General features: G+C 39.5%; 1 protein-coding gene, 1 long non-coding RNA gene and 1 pseudogene across 4 annotated transcripts in view; 2 read left to right on the top strand and 1 right to left on the bottom strand.

Annotated features, from left to right (window-relative positions):
* Positions 1-22558, top strand: part of ntrk3b (neurotrophic tyrosine kinase, receptor, type 3b) — a 246509-nt gene that overhangs the window by 146325 nt on the left and 77626 nt on the right. The gene's annotated exons all lie outside the window — the stretch shown is intronic.
* LOC146526115 (uncharacterized) overlaps positions 1-22558 on the top strand; it is a 152491-nt pseudogene that overhangs the window by 76205 nt on the left and 53728 nt on the right. The window lies entirely within an intron of this gene.
* On the bottom strand, positions 4134-12974 carry LOC146526117 (uncharacterized). The gene is made up of 2 exons (XR_014869949.1): positions 7103-12974; positions 4134-6517 (listed from the first exon to the last, which is right to left on the bottom strand). It is a non-coding gene; the product is annotated as an uncharacterized LOC146526117 (long non-coding RNA).

Below are 22558 nucleotides of genomic sequence, written 5' to 3'. Positions count from 1 at the left end.
ATGATTTTCAATATTAATTATGTAACTTGGCTTATTTCATGTTTAGTGTTGGAAGCTAATATTAGAAATCAATAGAATGTGCATGAAGTCACTTTAATTAAAGGTCAGAAAATAGAGCAAGGGCAATCATATAAATATATTGCAACCATAATCAATGAAAAACTGAATTTTGATGAGAATTGCAAATCGGTCTACAAAGGGTCACCAGCTCATTTACTGCCTTAGGAAACTTGTTCTTTCCCACACTGACCGTTTGTCTGTTTTATCTTTTTGTTTAGTGACGTGGTTCAGTCAGACCTCTATCACAGAGAAAAACTCACGAAATCAGATACTGGGATGGTCCAGTCATCTGATAGGTGAGTCACAGTCCTGTTTAGCCTCCCTGTAGTCTAAACAGGTACAAAGGTTTATTCATTCTTAATTATGGTTCCCATCCTCAACGGGGTCGATTTCAGCTTCTTCCTCGGGATGGAGGTTTCTAGTTCCAAGATGCAGAACAAAGTGTTATAAAAAACAGCTTTGTTCCTGCTGCCGTCACTAAACTTAATAAGAACTGTTTTTTGATTTGATTCATCTTATCTAATTACCAAATATGTGTCGGCGAGTTTAAATAGGTGCGTGTGTGTGTTTTGTAAAGGGATGCCAAATGCTATCATTTCTCTGTAAAGCAAATTTACCTACGCGTATAAAATAAAGAAACCTTGAACCTTAAGTTTAAAACATTTTAAACGGTTTGAACCTAAATTTTAACCTTGACGTTTGCTACTCCCAGCAGGTCTCAACACCAACTTCCATAAACTGATGGATGCAGCTGAAGGACTTTTACACATCCAGCTGCAGAATCCCATATTTTAGGGGCTAAATCACTATTTACAGGTTGATTTAGTTTGTCCATGGTTGCTGTACATCTGCAGACCCCTACCTCTACCCAAGCGTATCATTTCAAGCTCCTTCTGACTAAATCACTGTCACGTCTGTTGTCAATTATGCTGGCTCCGTTCTGTGCTCAGATCTTTCTTCTCTTCTTCCTGCAATATGGTACCCTAGTGAAGAAAGCCCCTAAAACAGAGCAATACTGTCAAATATAAATTACTGCAGATGGAAATGACAATTTTTTTGTTATTTATTTATTCTTTGTGTCTGTTGTACAAGTTGCATTGGAAATATTTTTGCAGATTGACTATAGTGGCAAGTATACGCAGTGTGAAATCCATAGGAACAGTTTCTGTGCATATCTTCCATCTTCATTTAGGTTTTCAAATTTAAGGCATCAAGTCACATATAAAAAGAAGCCTCAGCATCATCTACCAAACACAATGAAACGGATCACTAACCGCGTGTCTGCTGCACAAACTGTGTTTACCCTTTGCTCAGTTGGTACAGCACCGTCATCCTAATTGGCTGTAATTCATTCTTGTGAACACATGCGACAGATGGGGACTGCTAAGAAAATAACAACAGACCCACCAGGAAGAGCTCCTTTCCCTCATTTTCTTCCTTTTATACATCTCGTCCTAGAAAAGAAGGACATTTTTAGGAAGTAACGTTAATCTCACCGTCATCTCTGCCGTCATTTTGTTGCTGCTGATGCATGCCACAGATTGCCAGAGCTTTTAGTTAAACCCTAAAAGGAATTGGATGCTGCCTGCCACCTCTCAGCCACAGCATGATCTCACATGTCCTTCTTTAGTTCTTTTTGCACCTCGAATGGAAAATGAAAAACACAAAAAAAGGGCTGTTTATTTATTTATTTCATTTAAAAGTTGCATGAGAGCCTTCCCAAGGAGTTTGGCTGTGGTTCTGTGGATATTGAGTGCCAGGGTGGCCCGAGGTTGTTGCTGCGGAAATGCTGTTCCTCATACAAATAGGATTTCTATTTTTTGCAGGGTTATTTATTTTGGATTTTCAGCACTAGACTTCTAATAGCTAAGTGCTTCATGTCCTTATGATGTCTTTCTGTGGAGATGGTCACTGCTTTGCTGTGCCATGCATTATAACCCCAAGTAAAAGGCAAGGCTTGCAGAGTGGTCTCGTTGAATGCTTTCATTGGGTGTTTGGAAGCTTCTTCCCTTTTAAGTCTTTGCCATCAATAGTTCAGAAGGCTGTCTTCAGTCTTCTGAGTTTAACAATAGCTTAATATAGCATTTTTAAAATGCCAGAGTATTGCAGAATACAGCTGTAGGAGTAGAAGAAGGCTTTCTGAATTGCTGCACCAATTTAGATTGATCCTCAAGAGGAATTGTTCCATAAATATCATGTTTGCTCCTCTTTTTCAGCCATATGATGGTAGAAGAACTAACTGTGTATGAGGTTAAAGCGCGTTGCTTTACAAAAGAATGAAAATTTACAAGTTACAGTAAAAAGCGAGCTGTCGGTCTTTTCTCGATAACTTGTATTGATTGAAAAAAAGTTCCAAAATAAAGGTAAATCAGTGATGTAACAACAGCATGTGCTGGACTTTGTTTTTGGGTGAAGGACGTCCTTCTTGGTTTTCCAGCAAGGTAAATTTGTGTACAACAAAATACAGGTTAATGGTGAAAGAAAAACAAAATGTAATAATCAAAATTATTATATTTATTATAATAAAAATCACAGGCATACTTTACAAATGTGCACACGCTTGTGCACACACAAAAGCGCACCAAAACAAAAGAGGGGCTGCTAATCATTCATAAAAATACTATTCATTGACAGATACATCAGCCTGTAGATGATAGTCCATATGACGCGTGAGTCTGCAGGAACAGGACACCTTTCAATTCTTCTCTGAGGACCCCCATAAAAAATCAAAAAAGAAATTGTCACAGACAATTGACCTCTAACTCTGGAGGCCATTTGTTCTTACTGACCTAAATTATCAACACTATGGGCAGCAATACACGTGGGTAATGGTGACACTGCTAGCAAGAGAGGCTATGGGAGTTAGATAATTAAATCCACTGTGCAACAAATGAGACCAAATGTACACATTAAGAGTTATGTTTAAATAATGAGTAACTGGTAATTGTGTTGCAGACATTGTGCGGCTGTCTGTTCACATCCATTTGATGTCATTACTGCAATAATGTGTCTTGCTTTGTAAGAGAACTTCTGAGTGGACTAGACAGTATTTTTTTAGTGTTTTTTCTCAAATTGAGACATTTAGTGTCAGTCTAAACAGTGCACATCAACAGTGCTTTTGTTCCAATATCAATTAAGTAATTTGTCTTTATGTCAATAGAATGCCAAATAGTCTTTTAATTTTCACACTTTTTTTTTTTTTAAAACCTGGGCTTAGCGTCACATTTCTAAAAATGCATCCCGCTCAGCACACCCACATCCTGTTCTCAGCCATTTCCCGTTGGCCACATTTCCTTTTAGGGTTTTTATTTGTAAGAGAATTCTGATCGTATAACAAGTAACCATAAATACATTTATTTCTGCTTTGAACTTTAATTCCACCTCCCAAACATACAGCACATCCTTCATCCTGGAAGGCTCTGCTGATGATTAGTGTGCTCATTTTTTTTCTGCAGTTTACATGGGGCCTTGAAATAGACTCTTGCATTATTGTGCTGATGAGTTTCTTCCAAGATAATGAACATTAAGGGACTGATTCTCACTAGACAACCCTCTTGGAGTACAGCAAAGTCAGCTTGGACAGCATTTTCCATGTCTTATAACTCAGAACAGACTGTTCCCTGTTGACTGCAAAGTGTTGGTAAGGGTTATTTCAAAGTGCTGCCCTTATTGTTACCATTAAAAAAGACAGGTTACTGGCAGTTTCCAGCTAAAGTTATATATGATAGCTTAGCCCAAATTTTAGGGTGTTCCCTTAAATGCAGCAAGTTGGAACAACAGCTCAGCTATGAACAGACTGGAGAGACTGTAACCTGTGGTGTAACCTGTAGTGTAAAACTATCCCAAACAGCAGGCTGAATGAAGAAGTGTTGCTCAGTCATAAACCTCCAGCCAGTGGAGCTCAGCATCCCGGCCCTTTGTTCCCCTCGGGAAACCTTTGGCATGACTCCAGTTTGAATTTTCTACATACGGATGCTTTTCTCATTATACTGCACAAGAGAGCATCCACTCAAAGGTGGGAAGGTGATTTAAGGGATCTGCATGGATATTCCTGCCTAATTTTTTTTTTAAAAAAAAGAAAGAAAAGCAAAATCAAAAGCAGGGTCACAGTACTGAAGAAGAGAAAGCGGCTGTGAAGGTTTTTAGCCCCCACTGTAAGCAATAGTTAATTCAGTGTGAATTTTAGCCACCGGCCCAGGAAACAGATCATATTATGTAACAACCAAATGTAGGGTGCCGCATGCTCACTCCCACGCTGGACAGGATTGTGAGTCTTATATTCTGACAAATATAAAATAGCAGCTCTTGGATGGCAATTTCTTTGCTAAAATAAAGATGATGTGACAGTATGTGACAGCTTTATATAGTTAAATAGGTAAGAGTGAGCACATTTACTACAGAATATCCAACTACAGCTATAGACAAGTAAATATTGCACTCTTGGTTTGGTATACTGAGAAGAGAAGACCTATTATTTAAACTTAAATTCCTAGTGCGTTTAATGGTGTAATATATTATCTAGGGGTATAAATGTCCTAAATATAACAGCCTTATGCACACTATTCTTGACAGTATAAATAAAGAAGACCTACTGTGCTTGGTCTTATCACCCCTCATTTCCTCAGCTTGAAAGTCAATATCTTTGTTCTGTTACAGAGAACTGTAAATTTATATGTAAGCTTTAGCAAAAGAGCATGTCATAGTCTGTGAAAGTTCATTTCTAAACTGTGATCTGAACTTTTGTCTTCTCAGAGGTCTGTGACATATGAGTGTGAGCTCTGTGACTTTGCGTTTAAAGTCAGAGCATTTCAAGTTTTACAACATTGTTAAATAATCACAGTTTTTCTAAATAAGGATTAACGCTGTCCTACCTCATCTAAAGTTATCTACAGTCCCAGACTGAGCCAAAAATGAAATCATGGTTACCTCTCCTTACTTAATCGGGAATTCAACGTATGATGTGTGGACTGGGAAAAAATATTATGGCTTAAGATCAGCTTGTCAGGAAAGGCAACTAAAGCTCCCATCGTTACCTTCTCTAGTTGTTCTGCTGTTATATTTGTGTTGTAGTTGCAGACTATTTTGCCAAGTGGCAACAATCGTATATTTTAATTACTCAACTCGAAATATTTTTCACTTAAAAATCATCACATTTGCAATTAAGAAGCTTCAAAAGGAAAAAACGTTGTCCTGTCCTATACAAGACTCTGAGGATTGTATGTCCAATATTGAGCTCCTTGTACTGTATAATTGTCTTTATAAGACTCAGCTTGCAATACATACTTAAAAATTAAGTATTAATCCATTTGGGTGCAGAAAGGGTCACTTTCTGCACTCTAATGCATAGAGTGGGATGAGCACAGATGCCTTTTCAATTCAATTTAAAACTCAGTGAAATCACTTCATTGTGTGAGCTTTGTTTCCTCACCTTAAAGCCTTGAACATACAGTGCATGCTCTACACTAGTGGAGAGCAGTAAATAAATTAGGTATGCACTAAACACACACTAAGAAAGGTCAATTAAAAAAATTCAATAGATCAATTAAAAGATAGAAATCCCCCTCCAGATGGTGTTGACAAGCCTACAGTACTGTAATCCTATCCACTGTGCTCCTCCGAACTATCGAACTCCAAGAAGTTATTCTTCCCTTTTCCCCCCTCATGTGTTCTTTGCAACATTTTTATCACAGCAGTGACAAAGTTGTGTAAATTGTGGGACCAAACTACTTATACTTAATCTATAGGCATTAGCCATGAGTAACAATGTCCAGTCTTTTAATTTGGCCACACTTGAAGGAGAAATAAGAAACATATTAAGAATAATGGCGCAAAACGATTTACTTGGTATCCATTTGGAGTGCCAGAGCAATGGGTCTCAGTACTTGTAAATCACATTTTTCTGTTTTGTGGAGTACTGTCTGTAGATTAGTGGGCAAAACAGCCATCGATGTAAAATGAAATCTACAACAAAATTAATGATATAGAAAGACAGTTGGTCTGAAGCAGCTGTATATAAAGAAAGCCGTAATTTCCGTAATTATTCCATGTCCTCTTAGTGCCTTGCCTGCAAGCTTATCAGCATAAAAAGCCAAAGATTTGTATGCCTTTGATTGTTTCATCTTTCTTTATCAGACCAAATAAAACTGACAGGTAGTACTATTGAGAGCTAAAGAAAGCCTTCTCTTTTTTTTTTGCTTTCTGTTTCAGGCCACTCAAATATGCAAGACAACACTTTGTGCATGTCACGCTCTTACCTTAAGTAAACAAAATCACTGGCATACAACTCATCCAGCACCTCCGTTAGCCTGGAGTCATCCCGGTCATGCTGCCTTCCTCATGTTAAATATAGCCGTGTCTTTCCATCAGTTGCTCTTTCACTATCCTTGTATATTCCATCAGGACTTGTTCCCATTAGCCTCTCATAGTTTGCATTAACACACCTTTGGGACTGCCAGACCTGCGTGTTATAGATAGAAAACAAGGCTCCATCTTTTATAAGTGTGGTTAAAGTTTTAGGTCTGGAGAGTAATTGTTGTGTAATCATGAGTAAGGGATTAATAATTCATAGAAGCATGCAGACACACACACCTACACATGCAGATACACACAGCGAATCTCCTCCAATCTCTGTCTGTCTCTGTGTCTTCTTGCTCTCTTTTTCCTCTATTTGCATCTCTCTCCCTGCACTCTTCTCTCCGTATGTCTCTCTATCTCCTTCTCTCTTTCCTCACTAATGGAGTTAGTGAGCGCCGAGGATTAGACAATTAAAACAAAATTCATTTGAATGAATTAAAGAGCAGGGAGCTGCAGCAGCAGACACTTCTGAGGCAAGACGAATTACCTTGCATGGCTGGTTTAGCAGCATTTTACTGTGGCCCTGTCCTTCCTCATTTACCCGAGTATTAACCCGTGGAAAAGCATTGTTAGTACACAGTGATGCAAAATAGATAGAGGTGCATGTAAGGGAGGAAACGGCAACATTTCTGAATGGGTAGCATAAAGTTGTTACCCATTAGCCTGCAAAGACCGAAGAATGCATTACCTTCTTGCATCTCCTTGCTTTTCCCAGTCTAGTTCGAGCGACAGGAGATGCACAACATTTGCAGCCTGGGTTACGAAAGACTTCAGACACTGTTAAGGAAATGCAAAGGCCATCTCTGCTTCTCTGAGAGAGTGTGAAATGAAGATGGAGAGTGTGTCACTCTGCGATGAGAGGTCATTACCTGCTTCTCAAAGGCAGCAGATTATGTCAATTTTACAGGTCACAGTCTTCTGGGCCACAGCATTTTTTTTACCCCCTTTGTCTCTGTGACACCTTAACGCCTGGTAATGAGTCCAGAAGTGTCTGGAGTTGAAATGTGCATTAAGGGCTGTGATGCTCAGGAAAAGCAGATAAATGGGTGTTGCCGGCAATGATTAGGTGTAGCCAGATGGCATCAGGATGAAGCTTCTTGTGCTCAGAGTAACTATTACAATGGCAATGTCTCTCCTGGCAGACAGTCGCTTTATTTGTTGTTATTAGAGGTGCAATAATGACTGAATACGCTGTCGGTTGTACATCTTGATAGCTCAGTATCATGATTTGCTGATTCCCAACACCTGACCTCTAGTGTACTGAGCTCATGTATTCTGGTGCAACTGAGCCACGTAATCGTACAGGGAGTTAGCCAGTTAGTCCTTTGACAGGATTCAAGTGAACTCACTGAGATTTTTACATTTTGTGCAATTACTAAGCTGAAAGAAATTTAGCTATTTAGTGAGTCTCAAAGGTGAGGGGCTTCTCAGAGGTTTCTGTTGTCACAAAAAGAAAAGCTATTTTTGGAGTGCAATTGTGCCTTTGTTTCTGTGTGGCATAACCTCCATTATAAAGAAATTGCACAAAATTTAGATTTTTAAAAACAAACATAGCCTTGTCCAAAATGTCTATAGCCTTTTTCAGAAATGCTTCATTCTGGCAGATTGTTGTTCAAAGCATCCTCAATATTTTTTTTCTAATGCAAGTAGCATATCCTGTCCTGGATGAGTAGTTCGTTTTTGCAGTTTAATCTGCTGCTGTTTGCGGAACGTGTTATTATCATTTTCCATTTACTTTTTGATGTCGCTCTGGCAAAATATGTAGATGGCTTCAATCCTCCACACAGTGTTACAGCTTTCAAATTCAGAGTTTATAGTGCAAGTAATTTGGACCGTTGATGTGGCTTTGATTCGATTTCACTTGATTTTCACTTGATTTTTACATTTCAAACAAACGTTGCAGTGCCTCAGGATGTGACTGCCTCTTAATCAGGCATGTTCTAACTCAGCCTTGTGCTGCCACCTTGCTAACAGTATATTCTTGCTGCTCCTGCTACTTTGTCAATCTTTTTGAATGCTAAATCAAGTTTGGGCATGTACGCCTGGTCACCAAATGACAAAAACGCATGAATGCACTTGCATCCTTTTACATGAAAAAGGAGCCTTTTGTGTGTTTTGTCGAAATGATCTGTGACTGGAATGTGTATCTCCTCTGTTAAAGCCGTATCTGAGAAAAGAAAACATCTTGAACGTCTTTCTCTTCTATTTGAAGTGCTTTTGAAAACCTTCTGAAAATGACGCTGTAATTTTGCACTGAAGCCGTAATACTGCGTTTTAGCTCCTTAGAAAACGGACTTTATTTCTTTGTTTGGGCTTCGTGGCAGTTAACTGGCAGGATGGCAGAGAGATAAACTCCATGTAGCCCATGGGAGCACAGTGATGATGAGCTAAACAAACAAGCTAACAAGCTAACAGTGCTACAGCACAAAGGAGTCAGTTGAACACAGCGTGTTCTTTAAGCATGGGGAGGAGAGAGAGATGAGGGAGGAGGAAAAATGTTGAACAAAGCACGGAAACAGGGAGGTGAGAGTGAGGGGAGGGAGGTGTTAAGGGATTTCTGACAGGCTGGCTCAGCTGTGTTTTAGCTAATGGGTGAACTGGCTACTCTGCTGACTCTCCTCTGTGACTGTGGAGATCAACATTTCACTGTAGTAGGTTCAATTATTTTTACCCAGAGGCAGCTGAGTTGTCTCTAAAACAAATCTCCACAGTCCCGACAGATGTAAGGTCAACTCTGGGTTTAAACTGCCAAGAACATTATGAATATCATTACAGAAATATACGAGCATGGAAAATTGAGTTTAACGTAAGAACAGCATGAGTCTAGGTTTATTGTCTCACTACAGTAACAATGAAAGTGACATCATATCAAAGGCATAATGTGCTGATATGCTCATTTATTCATATTATGTCTAAAGAATGATACATATGGTCTGTTTCAGTGTAAAGATTTGTTGAGGAGTGTGTGTGTGTGTGTGTGTGTACTGGTGAGCACTTGATTTATTACCACCTCCAATGACTGCATGTTGATTTAAGAGCATCTTCATTGCAATAGGCACTTTCTGGGTCATGTGAGAGTTGGCATCCTTTAGATTTATATATCAACCCCTCACACACACCATATGCACAACCCGTGTGAGCACATTTGTGTGGAAAAGCGTAATATACGTGAGGACACAAAAAGAGAAAAGAAGGATATAGGAGGTAGTTTGTATGTGTTTGCTTGTGTGTGTGTTTTGCCTACCTTTGTGCTGTCAACAGTAAAACCCAGTTGAAGCCTATTTCCACTGAGAGAAGGCCAGCAATATGTTTTGGACCAATGCTGCAGCTAAGATAAGATCCACGGTACTGCAGTCACAATCTGATCCTGCTGCTGTGCCAGAGGGCAAAATCCAATTTCCTCCACGCTGCAGGGGGAAAAAAGCAAAACAAGAAAAGCAAAAACAGTTTTTTAATCAGTGATTAATATTTTGCAGGAGAATACTACTTAGCTTTTACATATTGTAGTAACACAACGTACAGCAGCTAATATTTTGTGTACTCTCAGTGGGTTTTTTTAGAAGAATAATTGTCTGGCACGTCTTTAACCTGAGCCTTTGTCTCTCCCTGGCCTTCTTCCACCAGGCCATGTTTGCCTTCTCGCAACATGACATTTGGAGCGCAAATTGTCTGGCCTTTCAGAAGGCCGGACTGTCTAGCTCATACTGACAAGACACACAAAACAGTCTCTCAGATAACTGCTCCGTCCTCAATTATTAGGCTTCTTTGAACTGATTGTTCGCTGCACTGCACGTCTGTCATCTGCAGGAGATAAGCAGCGCAACTCACAGCGCAGCTACAACTTGGCTTGTTGATTTGCCACCAGACTTTGTCACTGTGTCACTCTGGGTGGTGAGAAACACTTGCTCATAGGTCAGCATGAGACCGTCAGACCCAAGCATCAGAGCGTATTCAGGTCACGTAGGCACGACGGTGCTGTTAGGCTTGGGACTCTTCTGCAAATGTCTGCATGAGGTGGTAGTGACACCAAAACAGAAGAATGCAAGAGCAGTAGTGTAAAGAATAAATTCAAATGTGTTTGTCTTGCCTAATTATAGAATGTCCAACTTTCCAACCTGGGGGCTTTTCATGCTTCATGTTGATTGATTTTCGGAGGAGGCCCCGTCCCCCTGTCCGTGCACCATGTCTGATTAAAGGTGAGCCAGTGGGTGTAGTGCAGCATTATACTGTAAATATCTGGTTCTTGTGAGAAGTTACATTTTTACTGAAATGCACGTGCTGTGTAAAAAAGGCAAATAAAGGCATTTTAATTTTAAGAAAGATGGGAAGATTTAATGTAGACATGACACGTCAGTGTTTTCTTTTGTTGAGTCTGTTGAGTGCTTTCATTTTCTATGATTTGCTGGTTTGGTAGTCTTAAGGTCTTTGCACACAGAGTAGGCTATAAACAAATGACGCAATATCCAAAAATGTTCAAATCCAAACTTGTTTCATTTATATACACACCAAAAGTATTGCGCTTTGCAAAGTATTTGTCACTACACACTAGGGGGAAAAAGAAGTCGACCTCAGCTGGTCCTGATGTTTTCAAACAAGAAGAGAAAGAAACAGATTCTGGGTTCATCCAAATCTCAAGAGAATTATATGGTTCAGTAGTTGAAGCTGGATCATGCTCACTTATGTACATATTTTGGGATGTCAGTGGGGCAGTTTGAGCTCTTGTTGGCAGAGCTGAGACCACATCTGAGGAGGCAGAGAAATTATTTCAGGGACCCAGTTGACCCACGGCACTGTCTAGCTGTGTGTCTGTGGTAAAATAATTGTTCTTCTATTTTCATGTCATTGTATAGTCAGTACCAGTGCACGTTTTGAGCTACAAGCGCGCTTATTGCCAAATACTGTGGTGTGATTGGTCAGTTTAAATGGTAAATGGCCTGTATTTGTATAGCGCTTTACTAGTCCCTAAGGACCCCAAAGCGCTTTACACATCCAGTCATCCACCCATTCACACACACATTCACACACTGGTGATGGCAAGCTACATTGTAGCTTCAGCCACTCTGGGGCGCACTGACAGAGGCGAGGCTGCCGGACACTGGTGCCACCAGGCCCTCTGACCAGTTTATTAGTGAAAAATTGAGCTTTAGTGGGAAAAAATGCTGCAAATTCATTCTGCGAAATTACAAAGCCCAAAAGTTATTTTTATCACAAAAATTTTAAATGTCCAAACTAGAAAAAACTGTTAAAGTAAGATTAGTGATGTCCCCCTTTGTGGCATTCAGCATCAGTCTGAAGTGAGTGTCCTTTCAAGCACGCAATCCATAATTTTGGATGCTCAGCCAAATCAGGGAGTGTACTGCTGATTTCCCAAATCAGCAGTTTCCGACAGTCCAGTGTCCAGGGTGCATTATACAATGCACCATATGTATGTGTAAAACCTAACTCTGTGCTTTGGACTACTTGAGGACATTAAAGTTTTACCCTGCTCTTCATTATTTTCTGGTGTTACTGATTTTGTTAAGATTGCCTGTATCTTGCGTGTACTTTCTTCCCAGTGTGTGGTGCCATTCCAAGATGCTTTAAGCCAATGTTCTTATTTGATTTAGTGAAGTTTGTATTCCAGTAACCTCTTCCAAACTTCTTACCCCCAGTGGTGTTATGTTGGCTAAACAGTAGTAGTTTTCTGTTTTTACATTGAACATTAAACATGCAGTTTGGAAATACAAAGAAGAGAACATAACTAATCTGTGTGTGGTTTTGTAAGCCACATACATGTGATACTTTTATTTAATTATGTCATTTTTTTGTTTGTTTGTTTGGGGGGGTTGATATGATGTTTTGTTTAGTTTTGACAAGGTTTTTTTGTTTGTGTTTATTTTTTACCATCTGTAGTTCAGACCAAGAATCAGAACGTGGAAAAAACGATTTTAATGATTTTGGACATGGCATAGATGTTGGTCAAAGATGGGCTACTGTGAGTAATTCAGATACTGCTGATCTATTTCAGCAGTTCAACATCAGATCTTTCCAAACAACTATTTCTAAAGTTTGTGGAAAATAGTCTGAAAAAGAGAAAATATCCAGGGAGTGGACTGGACTGGGTTTTGTTCTGTTTTATAAAGGTTGTGTTTTCTTTAGTTTGATACAGCATTTGTAACTGTTGTTTATCCTTTGTGTACCCTCAGTTCTTGAGATCTTTGCATCACAACGCAAAAATGATCTATTCATGTCATATTCTTACCTTCCATGCTTACCTACTGCCAGTGTTGGGGAGTAACGGAATACATGTACCGCCGTTACGTATTTAAAATACAAAATATGAGTAACTGTATTCCGTTACAGTTACCGTTTAAAAAGGTGGTATTTAGAATACAGTTACTTTGTTGAAATAAATGGATTACACGGCGGTACTTCCCTGTTTCATATTGTGGCGGGTCAGGACTGTTTGGGTTTTGTTTGACAGCTACGTTCTGTTGTTCCAGGTGGCAGCGTTACGGTTGCCATGGTTACAGGGTGACGCTCTCTCTCTGCGTGTTTCCTGGGTGAGAGAGGCCTTTTTGTTTTTTATACCGGTAGCATTCTGCCTATTAGCTTAGCACAACAACAATGTTGTGCTAAGCTAATAGGTAGAATGCTACCGGTATAGCTCTAAAGAATGTAGCATCATAGGCAGTGTAGTCCGTGCTGCAGGGAGAATGGACTGCCATACACGTTATGTGTCTGTGAGCGAGGGAGGGAGAAAAGGAAAAAGTACGAGCTGTCATCAAGCAAAAACTGGAGCTGGAAGCATGTAAATATAATAATAACCACTGCAGCCAAGAAGAGTGCCTGACGAGCCCAGTTGTAAGTAAGCTATTAAGACTCGACTGTACACCGTGTTCGTGTTTTCCTCCAAAAACGATAAGTTCCGTTGGAGCAGCCTTTCAAAGCCTCTCTCTGTCTCTCGCTAGCAAAGTTGACCCAGACAACAAAGTAAAGCTATTTTTCAGCTACCAGCCCGACACAGAACCCACCGTATTAGCCAGAGGTCCCTTTACTACGGTTCGGAGCCGCGGACCTTCAGTAACAGTAATAAATCACAGCAATAGTACATGCATGTAGTTGTAAACAGCATGATAATATATTAAGTAATCCAAAGCATTCAGAATACATTACTCTCATTGAGTAACGTAACAGAATACGTTACAGAATACATTTTGGGGCATGTATTCTGTAATGGAATACATTTTAAAAGTAACCTTCCCAACACTGCCTACTGCTGATGTCTCAGTCTTGTGTAAAACCACAGTTGTGGCCGGTAGTTTTAAAGCTAAGAGATATAAGCTGCTTCTGCTTACGTCTATCTTACAACAAGTGCAAAACCTTCAATCGATGTCAATGTTTGTGCAGCTTGACAGGCTGTTTGAATCCAGAGTGACAGAGCAAGTTATTAAATATTCTGCAGGCTATAGTTTCATGTTAAGGTAGATTAGACAAACTTAGTCGGCTCACTTATTTCTGTATTATTTGTTGCCAGATACTCTGCAAACAATTCCACATAAATTAAATGGAAAAAAAATAATTCGAATTTATATGATTTCTTGAGGACACAGCCAAAGTGCATCAGTAGTTCATCTAGCATGTGGCCCAGAGAGGCAGCGCTACAGTAGCACCATCTGTATGTAATCCTCTGTTGATTAGCATGTAGCGCTACCGTATTTCTCAGCTAGCCAGCTCCTCTTGTTGCCCCCAGAGTCTTAATCCTTCCTCCGCCTGTTGTGTTTCTGCTCCACTGGGGACCAATCGCGCCAATTCCACTCATCGAGCTTGATAATTAGCGACAATTGTAAAAGTAATTTACAAACTCAAGCGATGCCATTGAGCAAATGGTGCCAATTAACTAGAGATGCTAATGTGGGCAGAAATGCGGAAAAGCAGCATCCGACCTCCATTACAGTGAGAGGAAGAGGGCCAGGAAGCTGTCCTCTGCGTGTCAGGGAGAATTGTCCAGGGAGTAGAGGGGAGGCATTGCACATTGTTCAGCTGGGCTTGTCACTACACTGCAGATTAATCCCACAGTACAAGTATCGTGACCAGGGCAACAACATTTTAATTTACATTTCAGACTATTAGCCGATGCCCTCTTTTAGAGTCGCACTAATATGTTTCAACTCCTACGCTGAAAACATCTCAAGTTGGACTTTTTTTTATTTTATTTAAACACACTTCTTGTCAGTTTAAATTAAAAGACTGTGTGCAGCGGAATAAAAGCAATATTCACAAAGCTAGCTGAGATACTAGACATCAATACTAATTCTTAGCAGTTAACAGTTCAACATGACTTTACACAAGAACTTAATAAAGTGATCACGTTCAGAAGAGTTTGCCCATAAAGTAGCTGGTTCACACTCGGTGAGTTGATTTATAGAATGTGAAAATGTTTATTTATTTATTTTTAACTGTGAACTAATTATTACCTACACCCTGCAGGTGTGCTCCATTTATTTAATTGAGTAAAACACAAAAACAGGGTTGTTTGGCTCAGGTTTCGCAAATTGGTTATTAAGCATGTCTAAATCTCCAACAAGAGAATGTGATATCAAGGTTGCAAAACTGGCCAAGTTGAACCCACAACAGAGTTGTTATGTGATTACACAATCTTTTAGGGAGGCAGTCTGCTCTTTACTAAATTTAGTAGTGCTGGAATAGTCTACTGTCACTCCAGATATGAAGAAATGTGCACTGGGTAGTGAAGACATGCAATGCAGACAACATAGACAAGCTACATTGTTCATCCTTCTTTGTTTTACTAAAATGAATCTCCAATTATTTGAACTGAAACCCCCGCCGTCTCACTACGAGTAGCGTTACTATGATTCAGTTCAATGCATCCACCTTTTTCAGAGCTGGAAAACAATCAGTAATTTGACTAATCCAGTGTAAGCAGCAGGGAGGTTTCTGTTTAATGGTACAGTTTGCCTTTTATTGTGGAAATATCTCCTTTTCCTTCCTCTCCTCCTTCCCTTTGTCTTTCCCCCTTCTCCGGGATTAAAACAGGAGGTGTATTCCCATTCTGTCACTCACAGTCAGTCAGCCTCCGAGGCCTCAGCCTCTATCAGTGTAAACAGAAGAGGGGGAACAGTGTTTTCTACTGTTTAAAAACCTCCTTTTGGTGTCTCTTTGATCCTGGGTGCTGGAATAGTAATTGCTATCACTTATGAAACAAAATGACAAGCGCTGCCAACAGCTTAGCAATGCAAATACAAAAGAAGAGAGAAGGCAGCAGAGATAGAGGTCTGTGAAGAAGAGTTAGCTCGGGCTGTGTCAAGGTCTTCAGATTGCCGCTGATGCTTCTGATTGCGATTGGAAAGGCTGTGAGAAAAAGCAATTATTTTTATATTTATACACATAATCTTAAAAAAAATGATGATCCACAGGAACCATCCTTCTGTCACAGCTGTTTTTTTCTTGCATTATTTCAAAGTAGAGCCATAGGCAACTCTAGATGCTTTGTTTGTTCGAGGGATATATAGCATCCTCACACATAATGCGTTTAAGCGCTTCGCTTTCCTGTTGAAAAGCCTTTTGGAATCACAATTAACCAAGAATCAAGCACAGCACTGATAATGCAAGGGAACAGAAAAAATGTCTATATGAGAAACCTTTCCAGGAAAGCAGGGAGCCAGCCCTACCAGGAGCTGAGTCCTGGCCTTTCTGGCTTACATAAAGTGGACGCAGCCAAAGCCAAAGTAGCAATGGCCGGTTGCTGATTATTTTAAACAGCATGCAGACAGACAGAAATGAAGGAACTGGATGGCTCCTCTTCCCTCTTTAAAGCTGGTGGAAGTGGATAAGCCCCTGGTGTTATTCACAGTCTCCCTCTGACATCTTCTGTTGATGTTTATTTAAATGGCGCTCAGATCTGTGTGGAAATTGTCCCATTGCGAATGCCCAGCAGGACGCAAAACAGCTGGGCTCTGGAAGGGAAACAGAGAAAGCCAGGGAGAGGGAGAGAGGAGAATTTCTGAAAGGACAGAGGGAGGAAAAAAGAAGAAGAAGGGCAGAAAACTTGAGGGTTTTATGTAAAGGAAGGGATCTGTGTGAAATGTATTTTGTGTAATGAGACGCCCCAATTCTGCTCTTTCAAACAGCGTTACCTGGAGCTGGAAAATAAAAATCTCTTCTCCTGCCCATCCCCCGTGGAGACGACTGTACTCGGCTTACAGCGAGCCTATCCTCCATTTCACAAAAACACTCCGACTCTGTATTTTGTCAGATTTAGACATTGGGCAGGTCGTCAAGAGGGGGTGTCATTTCAGAGCTCCTGCTAAAAGATGCCTGTGTCTTTTAGGACATACTGACACGGAGCGTTAATAATGTAGCTCTGCTTTCTTCAGACACAACCAACCGGCTATCAAAAGAAATGTCCCTTCACTCAATAACCGGCTGCTCTCTTTTGTGCTGTATTATGTTCCCAGTCTCAGTGGGGTTTGTTCCTTCTGCATGAAGGTGTGGGACACCCATTTCGCTCTTATAACATGGCAACACTGTTGTCTCTATGTGATGAGCATCATTTGACAGTCCCCTGCCTCAGCATCCTCAGCATCCAAGTCCATTTACAGCCAGCTCATTCACTTTATTGCCATCCGCTGATGGCAGCACTTTGAAGTGTGCGCTAAAGAAGGGTGGAGTGGGGGTGGAGGAGGTTTAATTGGCTGTATTAGTTGATTTGCTTCTCTTTCTTCTTCTATGTACCCCCCAGTCACAGTGAGTCAGATTAGGCGACCTACATTTTATTTCTTCTTTTTTTTCCCCCTCACATCTTGATTTGGAGCTTCAAGTTTGTCTGCATGTCTTTCTTAGGTTTCTTTAACGGATGCTAGTTTATCTCCAAAAGATCCTCTCAAAATAGGTTTTACTAGATTGATTTGTGTGAATAAAAATCTGATAATAAAACCCTGTTGGTGCCCAAGTCCATGGTCTTCTGTTTCCTCTGACATGTGTTAATGCGGGCAACAGGGAAAGTTAAATATGGCAACTTCATCTTTATGCACCTGACAATGATTGACAGCTCGCTGTGGGTAATGATGTGTTCCATTTCAAAACATGTCTCCCGCAGCAGTTGCCCTCGGAGAGGTTTTGATGTTTGTTTTGTTTGAAATGCCTATATGCTCTTGTACATCTAGCGTAGCAGCTCCTGCTGTATGTTTGGACCAGATGAAGCATCTGTGTGGGGAACGACAGTCAACGCAATCACTTTAAAGAGTTTAAAGAGAATTTATGGGGGAACAAAGTATCTATGTGTCATTTGTTGCCCAATTTCTGCCTATGCAACCATGTGACATTACAAAGTCTTATTTATAATATTTCCGCAATGACAACTTGATATTTAGTATTTTGTTGAAAAAGTGTAACACTTTTAGATTTTGGTCATTTTAATTTTATTAGAATTAATAATATATACACTAGTAATTTATCTACAGAAATTATTGTATCATTTTAGGAATGTTAAATATTCGATGGACATTATTACTGTCATCTTTCTTCCAGGGTAGAAGGCGCACTGCCAGAAAAACAAAAACATAAAACATGAGTGAAACAAAAGTGAACCGTTAAACATGAATAACATTAAAATTTATACCATATTTTTAACTGAAAGAAGTCATATTTGTATCAAACCAAATTATTTGTATTAGACCAAATGAACACTTTATTTAGTCATACTCAAAATAAAGTCAGTTTTAGTTTGTAGTAGTCAAACTAGGACTGAAACTGATTGTTTCTAATCGGTGTAATGACAGTGAGTTTCCTTCCTTTGACTTAAAAACTTCTCCTAAAGGAATATTTAATGTAATCATTTTAATTGCAGCGTGTCACACATGCCGTAATATCAAACAGAAACTGATCCGTTTCGGCTTAATTTAACAGCTTAGAAAACTCTTAACATAAAAAAAAAAAGCTAAGAACGACACAGAGTACTTAATTCAGGATTTGCCAGCCTCATATTAAATTTGAAGCATTATGTGATGTGGAACTCTGACCTGAACTAAGGAAATTGTGAAGTACAGCTCTCCTTTCTGTGTATGCGGTAGTACAGCGTTCAGGTTCAAATGTAGGGAGGTTGATGTTACAGCTAACCTTGGCTATGCGCCCTGCATGGCTGCCCCTGTAAGCTATCAGTCTGCTGGGAGTCTGACTGAAATATTAAAGAGCCTGCTTGTTCGCCTACTGTTGGGCCTCAGCATGAAGCAACCAGGCTGTAGAGAGTAGTATATGTCACAGGTACAGTAGAGCTGTAACGGATGGAGACCAAGGTGAAACAAGAGCGCAAGATTATTCTCAGAGTAATGGACATATTACCATCAATCCTTTGATATATTTACCCATCTATCTATACATTTGTGACTGACAGGACCTCCCTTCAGTGTGTCATGTTTGCTGCTGAGGAAGGAGGACTAAAGTAAAATACTGCCAGGGTATAAATACATCCTGCTATTATAAAAAGCAATGCCCTTGCAGCGGTGAAAAGAAGTTGGAAGTCACCTCTTCCTGTCATACATCACTGTACAGCACACCGGGCCTCATAATGTAATAAAACACTTCAGCACAGTTATCCATATTTGTCCAATGCCAATGTTCAGTGCCAGTGCAACAAGTACCGTGCCCTTCATGTAGCCATGTAGAAAAATGTAAGTAAGATATCAAGGTCCGACATTCATAATAGTTTCTATTTATTTCTTGTCTGATTTTTCCAAGGAAAAACTATTTTTATTAACCCATTTCTAAGTCGTTTCCAACATTTAAGCAATGTTCAGTTTTTTGAAGAAAAGCAATGAAAGAAAGCCCCCGACTTTGTCATCATGTAGTTATAAAAACCTCAATGTATTGTTTTTTAATATGAGCTTGACAAAAATCTTTGCAATGCACTAACATTGGAACATCAAACTTGTAACCTTGCAGTAAGTTTTAGGTCATTAGGAGGTCATCCTTATAAACAAAGATTATGTGTGTTAATATGCGTTATTTCTCAGGAGAGAGGACCTAAACACAGGAGACTGGGAAAATGTATGAAATCCAAATCTTGATGTTATTTGAGCATTTTTCTGGATGATCTTGTGTTACCTTTTCTGGACCCCATCATCACTGGTGCCCTCGTTACAACAGCAGATTGTATCTATTCAAATGAGTAAGAGGACTTCAGTGTTAAAGCATACTAAAGCAAGCAAGTATTGTGTGTTCAGTATTAGCACTTTGTGATGTACCTTTACAATGGTAACTTATTTATGTGGATAGAAAACATACCGCAGACAGCCTTACATTTCTTTCATAATGAATTGATGCAGTCACTTTTCAGGAATGGAGGAGAATGGGTGGGGGAAGTGTGAAGGTTGATTTGCATTCATGTGTCATGGTTAGATTTGCGATTAGAATGACTCCCCTCCCTTCCCCACTGTGCACATAAACACACTTCCCTGCCTCCTCCTCCTCTTCCTCCTCCTTCATATGCCTTCACCTCCCAGGGTAACAAATCTGTTTGGTCCTGAACCCTCCACTGGAGGGATGCAGTTGTGAAAGAACCGAGGCGGGAATCAAGACCCCTGAGACTAGAACCATGAACAAGGAAAAAAGAGGCAGGGACAGACAGGGAGAGAGAGAGGAAATAAATGATGTGAGTCTTTTTAAAAACTGCTTTTAAGTTATGATGAAACAGCAGTTGCTCGGGTAAAACATGCTGATAGAGGAATTTAGGTTTTGATCTATTGCTTTGGCTGTCATTCTGAAGGCATTCTATGTTCTTATCAGTATTCATATGGTTGCACAGATAAACTTCGGCAACATGTTTAACATCCTGACAACAGGCTATTGAGTGCAGAGAAAGTAATCAGGAAAATTGTGTAAAGAAAACAAAGATCAGCGAGTGCATGAGAGGAAGGGAGGGTGGAGAGAAAAACAGAGAATGTTGACACTTGACTGATATTTCTTAGTAGGATGGGGGATTTGATTAAATGCGTATAACTAAGTTTGGGTAAATGCTAGAGAAATGGGGTCTGATGCCACAAAGTGCAGAAAGTGTGGTTAACAATGACCTTAATGTGCTGCTTCCAATTAATTTTAAACTGCTGTTAGAGCGTTTGCTTCATTACCTTAACCAGCTGGAAAAACCTTTTGGTGCTTTTCTAAGCTTGCACCACGTTGTTCTGTTCAGCATCAAGGTCTAAAATGTCTTTGTCTGTCGCGAAATATGTGAGCAGCTATTTTATGGAGACAATTCTCTGAGGATGAATGTCCCCAACTTTGGAGAACCCCTATACCTTTATTTTTTCCAAGCCCCTGTTCCTCAGTGGCTAAATTCCTAAAGAGTTTAACTTGTCCTCATTTGTTTTTATAATCTGATTCACTTCATAACAAGGTTTACATTTCTAAATAATATCTTATTGGCCGGAGTAGATACCCTCGACTTCTCATCACATTTATAGTCCTGACAATCATTTTATTTTAATTTAAAATAATTTTTTTAACAAGAATTGGCATGATACATCATACACAAGATTGAATTAGTATTTCAATCAAACCAAAATGTATCAAGACAAATATCAATAATAAGTAATAAGTCAGAGTGAGGTACAAATAGTGATGTTTTTTCAGTCAGTTTGCTGCAGTCGGGCAAAACTGTTTATAAAATATTTTGCATTTTCTGTTTGCTTTTGAAAAAAAGAAAGAGGAAGCTGCAGAATGGTTGTGGGAAAAAGCAGTATGAATGCAGGATATAAACCATTCATATCATTCAAATTAACTTCTGCTGAACTTTGTGTTTAGTTAAATATTAGCACAAAAAGACAGTAAACTAAGGTGGTAAATGGTTTAGGCACAATGCCTCAGTGTTGTAGAGATGTCAGGCATAAGTCTGGTCCACCATCATGTGGTCGCCCCATCGCCAACAACAACTACTGTGCCCCAGAGGATGATGTCACCTTTTTCAAAAATTCACTTAAACTGATATTCACAATTCTCAGTATTTTTATGACGGTGCATTAAAATGAAAAACAAACTAAACAGTGTGTTTGCAAGGCGGCATGGAGCAGTACACCATTTGTAGAAGTGTCATCAACCTGTAGTATCAGGTATGATAGGGCAGTGGTTTTCAAACCTTTTGTGGTTAAGGTGCACATCTATTCATATCTGCATAAAATAAAAAGGCTATCTGCCATCTGACAAAGCACCAATCCTTCTGTTGATTGTATTGTCAGATGAAAGCAATTCTAACCTATGATACTTGCAATTTTGTGCTCTGAAGTAAACTCCGCTAGCATATGACTTGCTGCCATAACCTTATCAGATATTTTCCCACAGTCCAGATGACTCATTTTTATGCGGATATTTGTTTTCCCATTCCTTCTTTAGGTTGTGGGTCACACTAGCGATTATTTGGTTTTCTCCTCTCTAGATAGTGATCTGTTTTCCACCCTCTGAAATTTTGTTAGCCTCCTTGCTATCATTGGGGGCCTTTGATGTGTCATACTGAAATAACATCCACCACATGGCAGCTGCGCAATTGTCGCAGAACATTTTTCTTTTTCTAGTGAGAAACAAATACCTCCAAAGCAGACTATTATACTTAACTAAACTAAAAAAATATGTGTTAAAAAAGGCCAACAAAACCAGCCTGAAGACACTTTGGTGCATACTGTAAGTCGTCTACTTGCCCTTTCATATTTCTTTTGAAGCTCCTACATTTTGCCTTGACAAATGCTCCCAAAGTATAATAAAAACAAATAAAACTGAAAGTAATAAAAACTTAAATAAAACTTTCTTAAAAACCCAAGAACAAAAGTTGGTTTTCTTTTGTTTGTTTGCTTCTGTTTTTGTTTTGGGGTTTTGCAGAATAGTAAAATTATAGTAAATCTGTCATTATTTTATGCAGTTATAATGATGTTGATCCCACAGCACACCTAGATTTGCCTTACAGCACACCACTGGGGGAGAAAACAGCATTACATTGTACACTGTAATTCTCTTTTTTGTTTGTTTGTTTTTTTTTTTTGTTCGATTTGCTGGGTGGTGTCCTGAGACTTCTAGCTACCGTTTCAGCTACCGTACTCAGATATACACACGTTTCTACACGTTTTTTTCCCTCTTGGAGCACAGTCTTGCTACCTATGCAGTT

The sequence above is a fragment of the Neolamprologus multifasciatus genome, chromosome 1, assembly GCF_963576455.1.
Source record: "Neolamprologus multifasciatus chromosome 1, fNeoMul1.2, whole genome shotgun sequence".
NCBI classification, from domain to species: Eukaryota; Metazoa; Chordata; class Actinopteri; order Cichliformes; family Cichlidae; genus Neolamprologus; species Neolamprologus multifasciatus.
This window is presented reverse-complemented; position numbering and strand designations above follow the sequence as displayed.